Source organism: Nyctereutes procyonoides, unplaced genomic scaffold (assembly GCF_905146905.1).
Source record: "Nyctereutes procyonoides isolate TBG_1078 unplaced genomic scaffold, NYPRO_anot_genome, whole genome shotgun sequence".
NCBI classification, from domain to species: domain Eukaryota; kingdom Metazoa; phylum Chordata; class Mammalia; order Carnivora; family Canidae; genus Nyctereutes; species Nyctereutes procyonoides.
In genome coordinates, this window is record NW_026575160.1 from 5,226,498 (window position 1) to 5,243,166 (window position 16,669).

General features: G+C 38.7%; 1 long non-coding RNA gene across 1 annotated transcript in view; it reads left to right on the forward strand.

Annotated features, from left to right (window-relative positions):
* Positions 1 to 11,929: 11,929 nt before the first annotated feature.
* The window catches only part of LOC129502978 (uncharacterized), a 45,203-nt gene continuing 40,463 nt past the window's right edge, over positions 11,930 to 16,669 (forward strand). The window contains exon 1 of the long non-coding RNA XR_008663078.1: positions 11,930 to 12,039. This is a non-coding gene — a long non-coding RNA (uncharacterized LOC129502978). The remainder of the gene's footprint in view (positions 12,040 to 16,669) is intronic.

Here is a 16,669-nt window from a genome sequence, read left to right on the forward strand (position 1 = left end):
ATTACCATTGTATCTCATTTTCAAACTCTCAATTACCCTAGATGGGCTTTTCCTTAATAATTAATTAATGGATTGATTAACTAAGCATCATTAGATAACTGTGTAAGTCCCTCTAAGGCAAGAGTTGCATCTCCTGGGCCTTCCCATCTTGCCACAGAGCATATTTTGTCATACTGAACAAATGACTCTTTCTTTATCTCGACATACCAAAGGTGAATCAATGTGCTTCCATCAGATGGCCATTTTATTTGTTAAAATTGGCTATAAGTAACAGAAAACACAAAAGCACAGCTCTTTCCACAAAAGAGAAGGAAACATGGTCCCAAGTGAGCAGGGAACCAGCTCCTTCTTTCTCTGGTATCATCTTAATATTAGGGTTTTAGTCTCCAGCATGAAGCTGGAGCTCCACCCATCACTTGCACCTTTCAGGTAGCTGGGAGCAGAAGGGGCAATGTGGCTGACTGCTGATCCAGCATTTTAAAATCAGCTTGTTTATCCTTGTTTGCTGGAACTTTGTCAAGAGCCAACACAGAGCTTTAAGGGAGGCTAAAAATACCATCTTTGACCAGGCGCATCACAACTCCACTAGAAGGTGATTTGTTTTACTTAGATGATGAGAACAAGTTTTGGGGTGGCAATGAGCCATCACTGCTAAAACTCAAAGAGAAAAGCAGCTAAATAGGAGTTCAGGAATTCTCTCTGTCCCTCAAAAACATATTTATCTTATGTAAGTCTAGTATTTCTGACCACCTTTTTGCTTCAGACATCAGTAATAAATCAATTTCATTGACTCCCCCAAGTATGTAGACATTCTGTGTCTTGAAATTTAACCTTCTAGACAAGTTTTTATATTTGTTTTTGTTATCGTGTCTGTGTATCCATGCTGGATTCTTTGGCTTCCTTCTCCCTCTGGTCCTCTTTTGAGATTTGCTGTTGCTCAATCAGAGTAGCATTTTTGCTAGCTCTCCAACCGTGTCGAGTCACATTCACTTCCACATGCTGTAGGTCATGGAATTATGATTTTTTCTCTTTGTTTTTGAAAAACTGCATTCCCTGCATTTTCAAGAGAGTGTATCTAGTAGGAAGCATTTGTCTCTCCTGCCAGCTTCTTGCCCTGTTCTCCATAAATGTGATTCAGCCTAGACTTCCACCCTCTTCCATCAGGGTTGTTCACATGGTCCTTATCTTATGTTCTTCTTTCATGTTCACAGTGATTGTGGTGGGGATGGGAAAGGGACCCAGCCAATGTGTTCTACTGCAAAAAGTGCAGGGGGCCCCATCTCTCTGAGATCGTTAGGGGCCACCATCCTCCCATGGAGAAAAAGGTTGTCTGAGAATAAAGCCAACACAGAGGAAAACGAGGTAGATAGAGGCTTGGGTATTCAGAGGACAGGAATCTACTCTAATTCTAGTACCACTCATGAACTTGTGTGTTGCATAAACCAATAAAAATCCATTTCCTTGGTAAGCCAGTTTGAGTTGAATGGATACAGCTTGTACTGAAATGAGCCCTCATCCATTCAACTTGGTAGCTTCTGTGTTCTCGTTTGTTCCACTAGCCACTTCTTTCTCCTTATTTGTTAAAGAAAACGTACCAGTTTTATTTGATACAGATGAGTTGAGTTGTATAAAGTGGGTGTGAAATAATTATATGGTAAAACCTCTCATCTGTCAGTGTCCATTTAATGTTGCTTCTGAGTAATCATCAGGTTCTGTGTTTATATGAAATAATGGACTAGGTTTCAGCTTGGACTCAATCTCATTCAATCTCTGCTGACTCTCCTTATCTCAGCACGTAAGGAACGCAGATGTGGCCAGAAGCATGGCTATGTACCAAAGAGGGGAAAGTAGATCAAGGCACAAGTAAATGCATTTCAAAGAATGAACGGGAGCAGGCATCTTTCAGAATGTTTTGAAGGCAATTAAAACCTATTTAGGGATCAGTTAATGACATCTTTGTTCTCTAGAACTTGGACTTTGAGCAACTATGGAAAGCAACGATGAATTCCTCCAGGGTTAGTTAGGGTCTTGATATGATTAAGCAGCCATTTCAGTCTAAAACAGCAAGGGATACAGGGGAGGGGAAGCAAAACCAGCATTTGTTGAGGCTCAGCTATGCCTTCGGCATGGTCCAGGTTCCTTTTTTGAAGATCTCGGTACTAATAAGAAGGCAGAGGCTAAAAAAAAAAAAAAAAAAGAAAAAAAGAAAAGAAAGAAGGCAGAGGCTTATTTTTTTAAGCCATGGTCTAAGGAAAATGAGAATATAGTGCCTCATACATAGGAAATATCAATAAATTATAGCAACTATGGTGATGGTGGGGGTGATGATGAAAGGTAGGGTACTACTTCCAAGAGCACTGACAGTGGGGCTCTAGTCCCCTGAATGACAGACCAGGTGCACAGTGATCCTTGTGCTCCTAGCTGAGCAACTGAAATACCTTATCATTGTCCTCTGGGGATATATAATAAAATGCAGATTCCTATGTCCACAGCACTATTGAATTAAAATCCTCAAAGGCAGAGCCCTGGCCAACTGTATTTTTAAGAAGTTCCCTAAGAGATTCTTGATGCTCATTAAAATGTGAGAAACTTGGCCTCAGGGATGACACTGGGAGGGGGCCGGGGAGGGATAATATTAATTAGTATTAATCATTACTACTATGAGTTGATCTTTCACTAGCTCTTAAATTTGTAGCTCCTCCAAATTAATTTACATCACCAGACAGTAATTTCTGAACAGTTTCAATAACAAGACTTTTTTTTAATCTTTCAGGGATGACAGACTTTCTGCAGTAAAGGTACAATCTCTTTACTGAACAACCGTAACTGTAGGGCAAACATACTTTATTGTTAATATATACCAAAGCCTCAGCTAAAGATTATATAACCCAAGTTTACTTGCTTATTTGCTCTCTTATTTTTTCCTCTCTTTTGCCCTCCTTTTCTTTCCTACTTTTCCCTCTCCCCTTTGCTCCTCATTCCTGCTCTCCTTCCTTTCCCTGTAATTTTTTCCCTTGAAATGTAGTGCTTCATTGTAATCAGCAGAGGGCACTATTCTGCAGCAAGTCTGGAACTCCAGTACCCAAACCAGGATTTGGTGTGGTATTAAGTCAGAATAAAACAAGCTCATAAATGTCGTTACATACATGGATGCTTACTGCATTTTAATGATGGTGATTTACATGAACCTGTCATGATGACATGGTTCATAAAACTCTCTATTTTAATAGCTGTGCTTAATGATGTACCCTTTTCTTTATGAGAATTTAATTCTCTTTTCAACTCCTAAACTCCTGAATATGATACTCTTTTAAATAAGACAAACTCTACTCAAGCCAATAGTCAAGGAGGCTGCGGCTGCTCCTGAAAACCCTATTTTATTGGTCTCTTCTGTCAATTGTTTAGTTTAACTTGATAAACATGCCAGTTTTCCCAGGATAATTAGGTGGATAAACAGAATGTTCAAAAAGAAATGGAGCCAATTAGACTATCAGAGACACACACAGAAAAGGCTTTACAGATGGATAGACTTTTCCTTAGAGATTTGATCCTAAATTAGAATTCCTGGAATTTACAACGGACAAAGGAGGCAGCTTTCTTAAATATGATGAAGTCCCAATTATCTGAAGAAAAGAGCAGATAAAAAAGAGAAACTCCTGAATGCTTCAAAATTAACGCTTGGGTGGCAAATGCAGAGGGACATGCCTTTAGTCAGAGCATAGTTTTATCCCCATCCAATGACAACCACTTTTATTTTATTTACTTTTATTGATTTTTTTAGAAAGGTGTTTACCCATTTATTTTAGAGAGAGAGAGAGAGAGAGAGAGTGATCATGAGTGGTGGGGGGGGCTGAGGGAGAGGAAGAGAGAATCCGCAGACTCCCCCCTGAGCACTGAGTGGGGTAGTGGGGCTGAGTGGGAGCGGGGGTGTTGTGGCTCCATCCCAGGACCCCAAGATCGTGACCTGAGGTGAAATCAAGAGCCAACTGTCCAATTGACTAAGCCACCCAGGTACCCCACAACTACTTTTAAATAGGTTGGGCAACTGGAAGAGATTGCTCTGTGGCTGTGGGTGATTTTCCTGGCACTAGCTGAAAATAGACAGGTATCTAACATTTGTTAATGCTGTAAATATGTCAGCATGCGTGTAGTGGAGGCTCATTTATTATGCAGACTGAACATTCCACAATTGTTTGGCTTGACAGTAACAGTCCATTAATACATTAGCTATTTTCTTTCTTTCTTTTTTTTTCCCCGAAAGGAAATATTTCCAAGAGTAAAAAACATATCATTTTATTCTATTTATTTTCAATACTTGAAAATAGACTCATATTTGGAGCGTAATATCTGATCTTCTCTATCCAGGTTTTATCTCATGTTTTCTGCTTCTATTCTGTTAAGATTATTTGTTCACTAATTAAGTGATAATTCATGTTGTTACGATTCAAGACGTGGTCCTATTAGTACAGACTCAAGGAACGTGTTTGTTTCTACTTGAAAATCTTTATAAGGCAATGCAATGAAATATGTAAGGTAATATATATTTGTATGTACTAATATATATATTTTTTATCACTTCTTACTGCATCTCTCATGGTTTTCCTACTTACTTTGAATTCTGGAAGGCTGCTCAAAATGAAAAATCTTCACAGTAAAGAAAATATGTTTCTAAATTTAAGGATTCCTTCACCCCCATGATTACTCCTACATTTTTACATTTCAAACATGAGTACACCCTTTGGATTTCTTGATTTTTCTTTGTGAAGATTTTATTTATTTATTTTAGAGTGAGAGAGAACATGCAAACAGGGGAAGGGGCAGAGGGAAATAATCTCAAACCAACTCCATGCTGAGTGCAGAGTCCCAAGGAGGGCTCCTCCCATGACCGGAGATCATGACCTGAGCTGAAACCTGGAGTCTGACACTTAACAGACTGAGCCACATAGATGCCCTAGTTTTCTTGACTCTTGAAAGCTTCATTTGAGATGATGATAGAACATCTTCTAGAAAACAGCCCTTTTTATTCCATTGTAATTGCATCTGTTTTTCTGTACACTCCCCTCAGGTTTTCTTCATCCTTCTCCCAGTCTTATCTAGATTTCTATATGGCTTTTTCTTTTGCTTGCCCTAGAATCTCCGTGTAATACTAAAGGCCATATAAATACAGATACAGTATCTGCTACCAGTGACAACCTCAGAACTCTGCATCTCTTGGGTCCCATAGCTTGAGTGGCTAGTTCAAGCCACTGAAACTCTTGTGAAATTAATTGAGTAGGCAGTTAGGTCAGTAAATTGTCATTTGAGAGGTAAAAATTAATTAATGAGTTGTGTACAAAACTCTTGTTTCTATTTATGGAGAGAACTTTAGAGAACTTAGGGGATAAAATGTGGAGGCATGATCTAGGGCATATAAAAAAATGTCACTTGGGGGCACCTGGGTGGCTCAGTGGTTAAGCATCTGCCTTCAGCTCAGGACGTGATCCTGGGATCCTGGGATGGAGTCCCACATGAGGCTCCCTGCAGGGAGACTGCTTCACCCTCTGCCTATGTCTCAGCCTCTCTCTGTGTCTCTCATTAATAAATAAATAAAATATTTTTTTAAAAAGTTACTTGAAGCTATTGATTGAGACTATTGTGTGCAGGTGATAATGATCCTCTGAAGATAAGGTAGGTGCTTCTCTCAAATGGTTTTCTCCCAGTGTTATACATTTAGAGACCCAAACCTACATTCAGTATTATAGCTCTGAACTAGTATTTGGAGATACATTTTTTCAAAAGATCTCTAAGTATTTTGATGTCTTTATAAGGACTTTTAAAATCCTTTTTTTGTGTGTTTTTTTCTCTTAAAATACAACTAAATTTTGAATAGAAATTTGAAAATAGGGTGATTTTTTAATTTTTTATTATCTTCCTAAGTAACAAAACCAAAAAAAAAATTCAAAACCTTTTCAAGAAATACTGCAAAGCTTGAATATACAGAACAGCCATCCAAACCAACCATCTCAAAATGACCATCATTAACTTTAGGTGAGAATCATTCCAGATCTGTATGTAACATATAGATAGAGCTATAGGTAAAACTGAATGAGTAGATGGACAGACATAACTATAAAAATGTGATCATACTATAATTCTTTTAAAGATAATTTACATTAATGTTATTATACTTTAATAGAAGAAAAAAATGAAATATAACTGAAGAAAATGCTGCACTCCAGATAAAATTTTCTCCACCATAAAAGGCACTAAACTCTAAAAAATTCTTAAGGGTATTTTTTAAAATGTGTGTTGTTTTTTTTTTAATTTACTTATGATAGTCACAGAGAGAGAGAGAGAGGCAGAGACACAGGCAGAGGGAGAAGCAGGCTCCATGCACCGGGAGCCCGACGTGGGATTCGATCCCGGGTCTCCAGGACCGCGCCCTGGGCCTAAGACAGGCGCCAAACCGCTGCGCCACCCAGGGATCCCTAAAATGTGTTTTAAGAAATCTATGGAAGAAACTTAAATCCAAATTCACAATTAATTCTAACTCTAAGCTTAATTGATCTTACGTTTTTCTTTTATTCTGTGCTCTTGAAATAAATTATTTTTTTAAAGATGATTTTATTTATTTATTCATGATAGACAGAGAGAGAGAGAGAGAGAGAGAGAGAGAGAGAGAGAGAGAGAGGCGGAGATACAGGCAGAGGGAGTAGCAGGCTCCATGCAGGGAGCCCGACCTGGGACTCGACCCCGGGTCTCCAGGATTGCGCCCTGGGCTGAAGGCAGGCGCTAAACTGCTGAGCCACCCAGGGATCTCCCCTTGAAATAAATTCTTAACTACATATGAACTAATATGATCCTATTCATTTGCAAGAAAGAATGCTGGTTACATTATAGAAAAAGGAAGGCTGTATTTCCAGTATTATGAACAAGTGTCTAGATGAGCATAACATTTCAGAATATATTGGATAGGAGTGAACAGGCTCTGATTTGTTCTTCCTTTACTCAGTTGCCTCCCACAAAGTTATAGGAGCTCAATACAGGGTGGACTGTATTAAGGTCAGAGAAGAGTCCTTTCTGAATTTCTCTCTCCACCCCTGTAGCGACTTGTGTTTGGACTTTGTGACTTTATCGAATCTATGGCTAAATCCAGGGAGGATTTACGAGGATGTGATTTTCTACCCAAGACAGTGGTAAAAGAGCCACTGTTGACATTTCATTGGATGGTTAAATATCAACGAAGAAGCATGTAGTTCCATCCTAAGGCTTGTTCTCATCTGTGCAAACCCTCAGAGAGAGGTAACAATTGCCAGCAGTGAGAGGGCAGGAAAGAGGAGCATCTGGACTTAGATGTTAACCAGGAAGCCCCTGAAAATTTTGCAGGCAACTGCCTCCCAGACAATCTCTCAAAATAGAATCTACTAACAGAGAAGTCAGCAGGCATTCCCTGGCCATAACAACTGGGTTCAGAAATCCGAGAACTCTGAATATTGCCAGGGGATCTTGTATCCCCCCTTATGCTTATTTGAGATGGCAATATCACCAGCTTAGCTTCGTGTCATCAGGGGCTTTCTGAGGAACACAAAATTTTTATCACAACAGCTGAGAAATCCTGCAGGAAATCACAACTTTGTGTTTTTGTTTTCTGAGTAAGACCACTGAAGATTCTCTTCTACAAAATGAAAAAAAAATATCTTTTCACCAAAATGTTTATGAGACCAACCTTGGAAGACTAACTTATGATTCCAAGAGCAACATTACTGAGTTTATCAAATTCGTGCTTTAATGAACAGTGAAATTGAGCTAGGAGCAAGTGTCATGGGTGGGAAAATCAACAGCATGGTCTCTGGGAAGCATGAAGCCTGAATGATATGTGGATAATTGCCTAACAGCGATGCAGTAATGCTACCGAACAATCAGTACATTGTGCAAAATGAGGAAGTAAACAGTTTCCAGTGTTGCCACTGCAAGTTCCTTAAACATTCACTGAACTTACGGGGACATTAGATTTTATGACTTGATCCAGGATATCAGATTCCTGTGCTGCTCAGTGGAAAAGATGCATAGAGGAGAAAGAACAATTTGAATGATATGCCTTATTCCACTCCTGTGATGTTCTTACCCCTGTCCTTTTTTGCTCTTGTATAACTGGGACATCAGATGCTGAAATTGGGACAAAGTCAAAAAAATTTTTTTTATTGTTATAAGTCATTTTATTACAGCATAAAATCATACCAGTTAAGTTTTTTAAGATGCAGAATTCTATGCCTACACAGGAAGTGACAGATGATACTTTTGTGAAATTGGCAACGGTCTTCCCTGGAAGCCCTGGGAAATACAAGATGTTTTGCATGGTATTAGTCACAAAAGGCATTTGTAGACAGCCACAAAACAACTGTCCCCAACAAAACACAAGAGGGTGGCGAACGGATGAGAAAGTAGGAAGACCACTGGTCAGATGGCACTGACAGGAGGGTTGACTCCCGAACGTCAAATCCTTATGTCCCAATGGATGAGGGACAGGATCAATTCCCACCACCAACCCATATACAATTCCACTGCATCAAACCCTAAGCAGAGCTGGGAAGATCTAGCTCCACTTCTCTGGAAGCCGAGGGCTGATGGCTCCACAGAGAGATGGCGTAAGGCAGCAGTGGGGGCAGGGTGCCCTGTGTCCCATGAACTGGAATGAAGAAGTCACTCAACAGGTTTGGAGACTCTTTTACATCTCCCAAGGAGTCCGGGTTTAGCGTAGGGGCCAGATGGCAACCATCATCCCCAAAGATGAGAAATAAATTATTTTAACTATGGACATTTTAAATGCTATTAGGTGAGATTAGAACAGCCTTTATTCTAGGACTAAATTTTCCCCACCATTGAGGTGATATCCTTCTGACTGTTCAATTTAGTGTCCTGGGAATTATTCAGTTTTCCCACTGTTGAGGGTGAGCAATCTATGCCTGTCTCTGTATGAGTTCTGAGGATTATTCCCTTGGGTGGTCCCCCAACACCCCAGGTTCAGGTAGTTTTTTTTTTTTCTTTACTCATGTGCTGATCAGAATTCAGGTACAGACTGAAAATGGACCCTCTGCAAACTTCTCTCTCTCTCTCTCTCTCTCTCTCTCTCTCTCTGCATCTGTCTTCTTTGGAACCTGCCTGTAAACCCCTGGCCTCCACAGACTCTGAGTTCTACTTCCTCAACTCAGAGACTCTACCAGGTACCACCTGTGTTCCGGCTCCCTGGGCTTTGATCTAGAAACTCTCTCCAAACAATAAGCCGGGGTAACCACAAGGATCACTTTCTTTGTTGTTGTTTCCCATCTCTTTATTAGGTCACTGTCCTGTGCTACCCAATATCCAATAACTGAAAATCACTGTTTCATGTATTTTGTTTATTTTTTAAGTTCTAGAGGAGGGTAAATCTAGTTCTTGTTATTTCATTTTGGCTGGAAACAGCCCATAGATTTTACATGGGAAAACAACTTTAATTGTTGTTTGCCTTAAACCTTGCTCATGACTCCAAACACAGACTATCCTTTATCTTGAGGATTTGGTTTACCATCTTCAGCATTAGAGAAGATCACTGTCAAGGTCATTATCAATGGGAGCTGACAAGTCTCCTTAATGGCCCTACAGGTGTCTCTGTAGGATTCGTTAGCTACGGGTTGATCACCATGATGGCTAACTCTGGTCTGGAACTTGACTTTTCATATAAATAAGACAGCATCCAATTTGTAGTTTATTATTTTATTTTATTTTTTAAGATTTTATTTATTTATTGATGAGAGTCTCAGAGAGAAAGGCAGAGACAGAGGGAGAGGTGGGCTCCCTGCAGGGAGCCTGATGCGGAACTCAATCCCAGGACCCGGGATCACAACCTGAGCCAAAGACAGACACTCAACCACTGAGACACCCAGGTGCCCCTAATTTGCAGTTTAAAATGATAGTCTCCATTTTTTGAGATATCTCTCTTCTCTCTTTTTTATAGCTGAATCTCCGGAGCATGTAGTAGGGTAACTTTTAGGATGTGTAGTCATTAGGAGATCTGTGAGTATAAATGCATTTCACTTTATTTTAACCTTGTGTTTTGCCCCATCCAGTCTTAAAAATAAGTGTTGCTTCATATACCACAGAACTAGAAGAAATTAGAGTAGTATCAATAAAAATAGATTTTGAGACAATATATTTGAATATACTTTGTTTTCTCTAAATTCTGTTTGATTTCCACTGGAAGCTCCTCTAAGATCTAATAAACTTGAGGCAAATAAACTCCTCTGTGTGTGTATGTATTGAATATGGTGAAAATGAAAATACAAATGGCAGATAATATGAATGTGAACACTGCAAATAGGATAAACTCCTAACAACTTTAGAAGAAAAGGACTTCTCACAAGATACAAATCTTGTATCTTGAAAGGATGTGTTGTTGTATCTTTCTCGTAAAGATACTTTCAATGACCTTTGATACTGGATGAAATATAAATGGTCAAGTTTACTTTTTATACCCCTTAAGCGAGGCTGCCATTTGGCAAGCAGAAGACGGAAGTAGGAAGAAACAGTAGGTAAAATTATTCTGGGTGAAGGTAGGAGTCTGGGGACCAGATGAAATGGTTCAATATCCTAAAAAGTCACTTATCATGTGGCAATCCTGCTATAATCTCCCTAGTAATTCAGCATTGTCTCCTTTTAAGCATTTGTTTTTAATCTAATAAGTCTGAATTACGAAGGAGAATGAGATCATGTTTTGGTTAACCTTGATGTTAACCACGATAAAACTATTTGTTGCTTATTTTATATTTGGAAAATATGATTACTTTAAAAAAAACTACCTTTCTTTTTTACAAGTCAGTGTTATTATTATTTTTCTTATGGTTAACCTAAAGCCCATTCTTTTTTTTTTTAAACCTAAAGTCCATTCTAGTTCATAAAGCCTATCCCAAATAACCCAACTAATTATGATGCATCTTTTTTTTTTCTCAAATTCAAATAGCTAGTATTAATCAGTGATGTATTTGACTGGACACCACCTTGTTAGTTCTTGTATTTATATTAACTACTTAATTTTGTCATCATTTAGTTTGTAAGTTTCTTGAATGCATCATTCTTATATTCTTTTTCTTTGATATTGTTTCATCTTTTTGTTGTTGTTCACTGTTGAGAGCAGATGCTTGATAAATACTTGATAATGGTTGTCTTGAAATCAGTTGAAAGTATTTAAAACTGGATATATCCCTGTCTTCCCTTCTCCCCACCATCATCACTATAGTCCCCTTAAAAGCCTGGAAAAATAAGACAGGAAATAATTGCTTGTGAAGGGTCACACAAGAAGTTAGATTTAAACTGAAAACTGGACGTCAGAGTTTCAAACTCATAATCCTGAACTCGTAATCAAAGGCCACCCAAACTCCATCAATCAATATAAGGAAAGCTTTTGGAAAAGTAAAGCTGCTATTGTCCTGAAGTTAAGTTTGTGACTGTGTATTCGTTGTAGGAAGTAAAGACTATGGATCTCATTAAAATGTCTCTGTCCCCAGCATGTGGAAGACACTAGCAGTGTAAACATTCTTGAAGGGGAACATATACTTTGGGAGAGAAATCCCGTCTGGTCTACCCTTAGATGGAAGGCTGACTACTCTGGAGTGGTCGGTTGTTTTGTTGTATGTGGACAGCTGAGAGTCATTTCCTCATCTTTATTCCAAATGAAGCTGGATACTCCCTTTTCATTTCTGAAAAGTTATCTGTGTCACAAGGGAGCTAGCATGTTTACCCAGTGGGCTCGGAGCCAGCCCAGTGCCGCCTCCTTCTCTTGGTCCTTCCCTCTCTGTTTCCCAATCTCCCTGTTCTAAGATGGGCAGATATGAAAAGTTGCCAATCAGGATGCCAGAGCTTCAAAGGGATCCATCATGAGTGTGCACAAAGGCTCGTTTGTTTAGCACTTGGAAGGAGATGCCAGCGGCTTCCAGGCAGACAGAGAATCGGGGGTTTGTCTTTATTTGACTTCTTGCTTGAACCATCTGGCTGATGAAGTCTTTCTTTTCATCTTGTGGCTTCAGTAAAGTAAGAATGACTAAATAGAAATATCTTTCGGACTTCACTTAACTCCATTTTTAAAGGGACAAATAAGGTCACCTCTGCTTCTGGAACGAACTGAATGACAAGATTTCTAAAAAAAAATATTATTTGCTATTGATAAACCTAATATATTAGATACAGACTTCAGAGATAAACATGGCAGGTGACTGGCAATATAGGGCAGTCTGATTTGTATATTTCGTGAAGGTTTTGGTGGTGTTCTTCACAAACAGAAATCCTTCCACAGCCCCTATAAAGGGTAAAATTCAAGCTAGAGTACTTGGCATTCTACTTTTAGTGTTCATGCCTTTGCCAAAAGATTACCTTTAAAATTCCAACAGTTTGAGGGTGCCTGAGCGGCTCAGTTGGTTAAGCATCCATTCTTGATTTAGGCTCAGACCCTGATCTCAGGGTGGTGAGGTTGAGCCCTGCAAGGGCTCTGAGCTGGGTGTAGAGCCTGTTGAGGATTCTCTCTCTCCCTCTTCCTTGCCCACCCACCCCCAACCCCAAGCATGCTCTCTCTTTCTCTCCCTCTCTAATAAAATAAAATAAAATAAAATAAAATAAAATAAAATAAAATAATAAAATTCCAACAGTTTTGGGAGGATCATGTTAAGCTTCAGCAGTTGTTTGATGCTAGTGTGAATATATTTCAGATCTGTTTGAGAGTATAGGTTTCAATGACAATTAATGGGATCAGAAAGAGTAAGTGTATGTTTGAGAGAAAATGAGTCAGAAAAGAAAGGCAGTGGATTTGGACACTTCTAAGCAGGGCTTAGATGAAAATGAGGCAAAAGAGGCTTCCAGGGCATAGCATATATATATACATATTTTCCCTCTTCTAAGTGCACTTCTAATTATGAAAATTATAAACAATATTAATGAAAGTTATGTTTACATATTTTCCAAAAATAAAACTTACCTATCTGTATACTCACTTTATGGGAGAGTGCCAGGTATAAGTTCTGGGGACATTAGGAAGTTAATTTTGAAAAAAATATGTTTGGAGTCATAAATTGGTATGTGAAAATAAAAATGGTTTAAATTCTTATTAAAATGACTTCAGATTTTTCTAAATTTATTTTTGGCAGAAGGATGAATTGCTGGTCAATATATAATAAATAAATAATTGGTTTGTATTTCCAAATATTAAAACTTCTGGGTAGAAAAGTTAGAAAAAAATCTATTATTTAAAAAAACACTATTAAATGACCTTTTATCACTTAAAATCAAGATCCTTTGTCAGTAACTACTTGGCTCTGGCAGAGAAGTCTGAACTGTTCATGGAAAATGGAATCTCTTCCATTTCATATATAGCTGCCCAAGTGATCTTTTTTGAGAACTGAAAAATTATTAGCTATCCTTTGTGATTCAAGCTCCAGGATAGGCTCTCTCTAAAAAGAAACATACATACACTTAACATCATACCTAATCCTCTTAACAGATTTTCAATGTACAATGCAGAATTGTTAACTACTGGCTCAGTTCTATACAACATATCTCTAGAACTTACCCATCTGGCATTGCTGAAATTTTCTATCCATTGAACAGCATCTCTTTTCCCAGCCCTGGCAACCTCCTTTTCTCTGCTTCCATGAGTTTCACTATTTCAAACACCTCATGCAAAGGGAAGCATGCAGCATTTGTCCTTCTGTGATGGGCCCATTTTGTGCAATATAATGTCTAAGGACAGAATATTTAAAGAGGCATCATTCTCAGCCTCATGCAAGTGTAGGTCGCACACCCGAGAGTGAGGGCCTCCTTAAATTTTGAACCTGGGGAAGCAGACTTGCATCATCCTAGTCCTTTCCCTGCTTATGAGACAAACAGCCACTTTCTATAACTTGCACTGAGACCCTTCCTAGTTCCATAGGAGCAGCTGTAGGTGCAGTAATTCATGCTGGATGAGGAGTGAGAAGAAGTGCACTCTGTTCTCGCTGTGTGCTTTTGAGGTGAGTCTGATTACTTCCCTGAGTATTGTTTTCACCCAGGAAACAGAATTAATATTTACTGTCTATTTTATCTTTCAAGAATTGTGAGGAGTCTGAGATTTTGCTCTAATTGCAAGCTAACAAATTAAGCTGTCACAGTTTCTTGGTTGCTGGCAGAAGACATGTGACTCTCAGGTCAACAACAGGAGGCTTTATTACTGGTGGTAACAGCAGTAACCAGATCATCAGCATTTGTATTGGTTCCTTGAACTGCAATCCCTATAGGGTGGCAAGAAGCAGATCAGATGACTCAGGTACCTGCAGTGGGTTGCTTTACAGGAGATGAGCCCTAAAGTTAAGGAACCAAAGTATTTTATAATGGGCAATAAGAATGCTTGACCTTTGCTCAGAAGAGAAAGATTATCTTTAATTAACTGGATAGTTATGTTTGCTCTTTCCTCCAGCAGAATCTGTAGCATATTTGCCTCCCTGTGTTGGTTAAGATTCTGATAGATTGGTTTTTATTTTGTTGTTTATCCACAGCCAAACTGAATCTTAATTAATATAGAATTTGATATCTTAGATATCTATATTTAATTAATATAGATATTTGATATCTGGAGGTAGAGTGCAATAGCAGAAATTGAGAACATGATCTGGCTTAGCAGTAAGATAGTGAGGGCTCAGATATTTAGGTAGCGAGGGCTCAAGTATTGCAGGCAGACAATTAATAACTTTCATTATGGAATAAGAAACTGCCACATTGTCACCTATTGTCCTTTGGAAGACAAACCATATATGAATTAGAGCTAATGCACTAGGGAATGGTATGAAAAATTCAGAATGTTGGTGTGTGTTTGGTACTTCTTGTCAGTTTAGCAAAGTCTTATAGGAATGAGAAATGGGATCCAAGGCCAGAGAGAGGGGGAAATGCCTCTTCTCTTAGAGTTTCCATATGCAACCTATAGTACACATTGCCTATGAGATATTGAAGGTGTGAGAAAACTCCTTCCATAACTCAAAGCATTTTTAAGCGATCATTACAAAGTGGCACTATTAGTGGGAGATAATACTATATCACCAAACGTTATAGCAAGAGCTCTCTACAGATAATGAGAACTAGACTGACTTAAAATCTTCAGGTTACCAATTTCCCATCCAAGCTCATTTTTTAAGTACTGTCCAAGTTTCTCTCACTCATTTAAGAGAGAAGGCAATAAATAAAGAGGATAGTAAATAAAAGATGAGAGTTGCCAAGCTGAAAAACTAAGTGTAGATAAAATCTTGATTTTTTTTTTGTATGTGAAACTAACTGTAAACAAGTATATCAGAAGCCTACTAAATTGGCAAAGATATTCCAAAGTTAGTCTACAGTATGTGGTTGCAAACCCTTAAGTGAACCTGGTGCCCAGTTGGAGTGGGCTGTGAAAGCTGTACAGGCCCCAAGAAGGTCATATCCTCCAGAACCTACTTCAGTGTGTCAAGAGATGATAGTGGACATGGGTAGCTCTCTCAGGGGGAAAAACCAAGCGTCACAGAAAATGGATAGGAGTATTTCCTCAGAAAGAAGAATCAGAGGTTCCAGAGGAGCTAACCCAGGAACATACTCCACTGTCAGAGTCATATATCTTTTCAGTTCTTCACAAATGGGTTTTATAATCGTTTCGACCTATGTGGGTGTTAGGTTTGCTATTCTTCCAATTTCCAAAAGGAAGGTTTTATTGTGACTATGCAGTCCCTTTTCTGCCATGGTATTTCAAGTTTGTTGGAGGCAGAATTTTTCTTTGTTCTAGGACACCAAACTATGGGGAATACCAACTTACCTGACAGAGAGAACTGTGCATCACCCAGAGATCCTAGACTTTGAGCTTAATGCAGTAACTGGGGAAGACTTTGTGTTGTCTCCACTGGAGAAGGGAGTGTATTCTTGTAGGGAAGGAGTACACATAGATGGAGTCAAGTATCTAAAAAACATAGACAGTAATAAAGACCACTAACTAGCTCTTAAACATCCATTTTCCTCTCCTTTTAATTATGAAATCTTAAATTCATTTTGAGGATCTATTCACTCAACTAAAGGATGATATTTCTCAGCTTTTCATATAGCCTTATGCAGACCTGTGACAAGGTTCTGGCAAATGAGATATAAGAGGTAGTACTTACTACTTATTAAAAGGGATGACACAGGGGCACCTGGGTGGCTTAGTTGGTTGAGCATCCGACTCTTGATCTCAGCTCAAGTCTTGAGCTCAGGGTCATGAGTTCAAGTCCTGAATTGAACTCCTTGCAGGGTGTGGATGCACCCTACTTAAAAATGAATGAATGAACAAATGAATGAATGGATGAAAAATGGTGGATGACACAAGCTTTCTTTTTTCCCCTCCATCCTACTTCCCAGAACATGGATGTAATAGCTCACACTCTAGGTGGCTTTTTGCATGGATAATGCTCCTCACTCTAGGAGTTTGGGAATGAAAGATTGTATAATGTAAGGCTCTAATGAAAAATGAAATGAGAAATCATCCTTGGACTACTGGCCTCCATACCTCTTTTATGTAACAGAGTAACACCTTTTGTGTTTAAGCCACTGTGAATTTGGTTTGCAGATCATATTTAGCTAAATCTACTTTGATAAATGTAAAATTCTACACAAATATGAGGATATTGTTACCATTAGGAGTCCA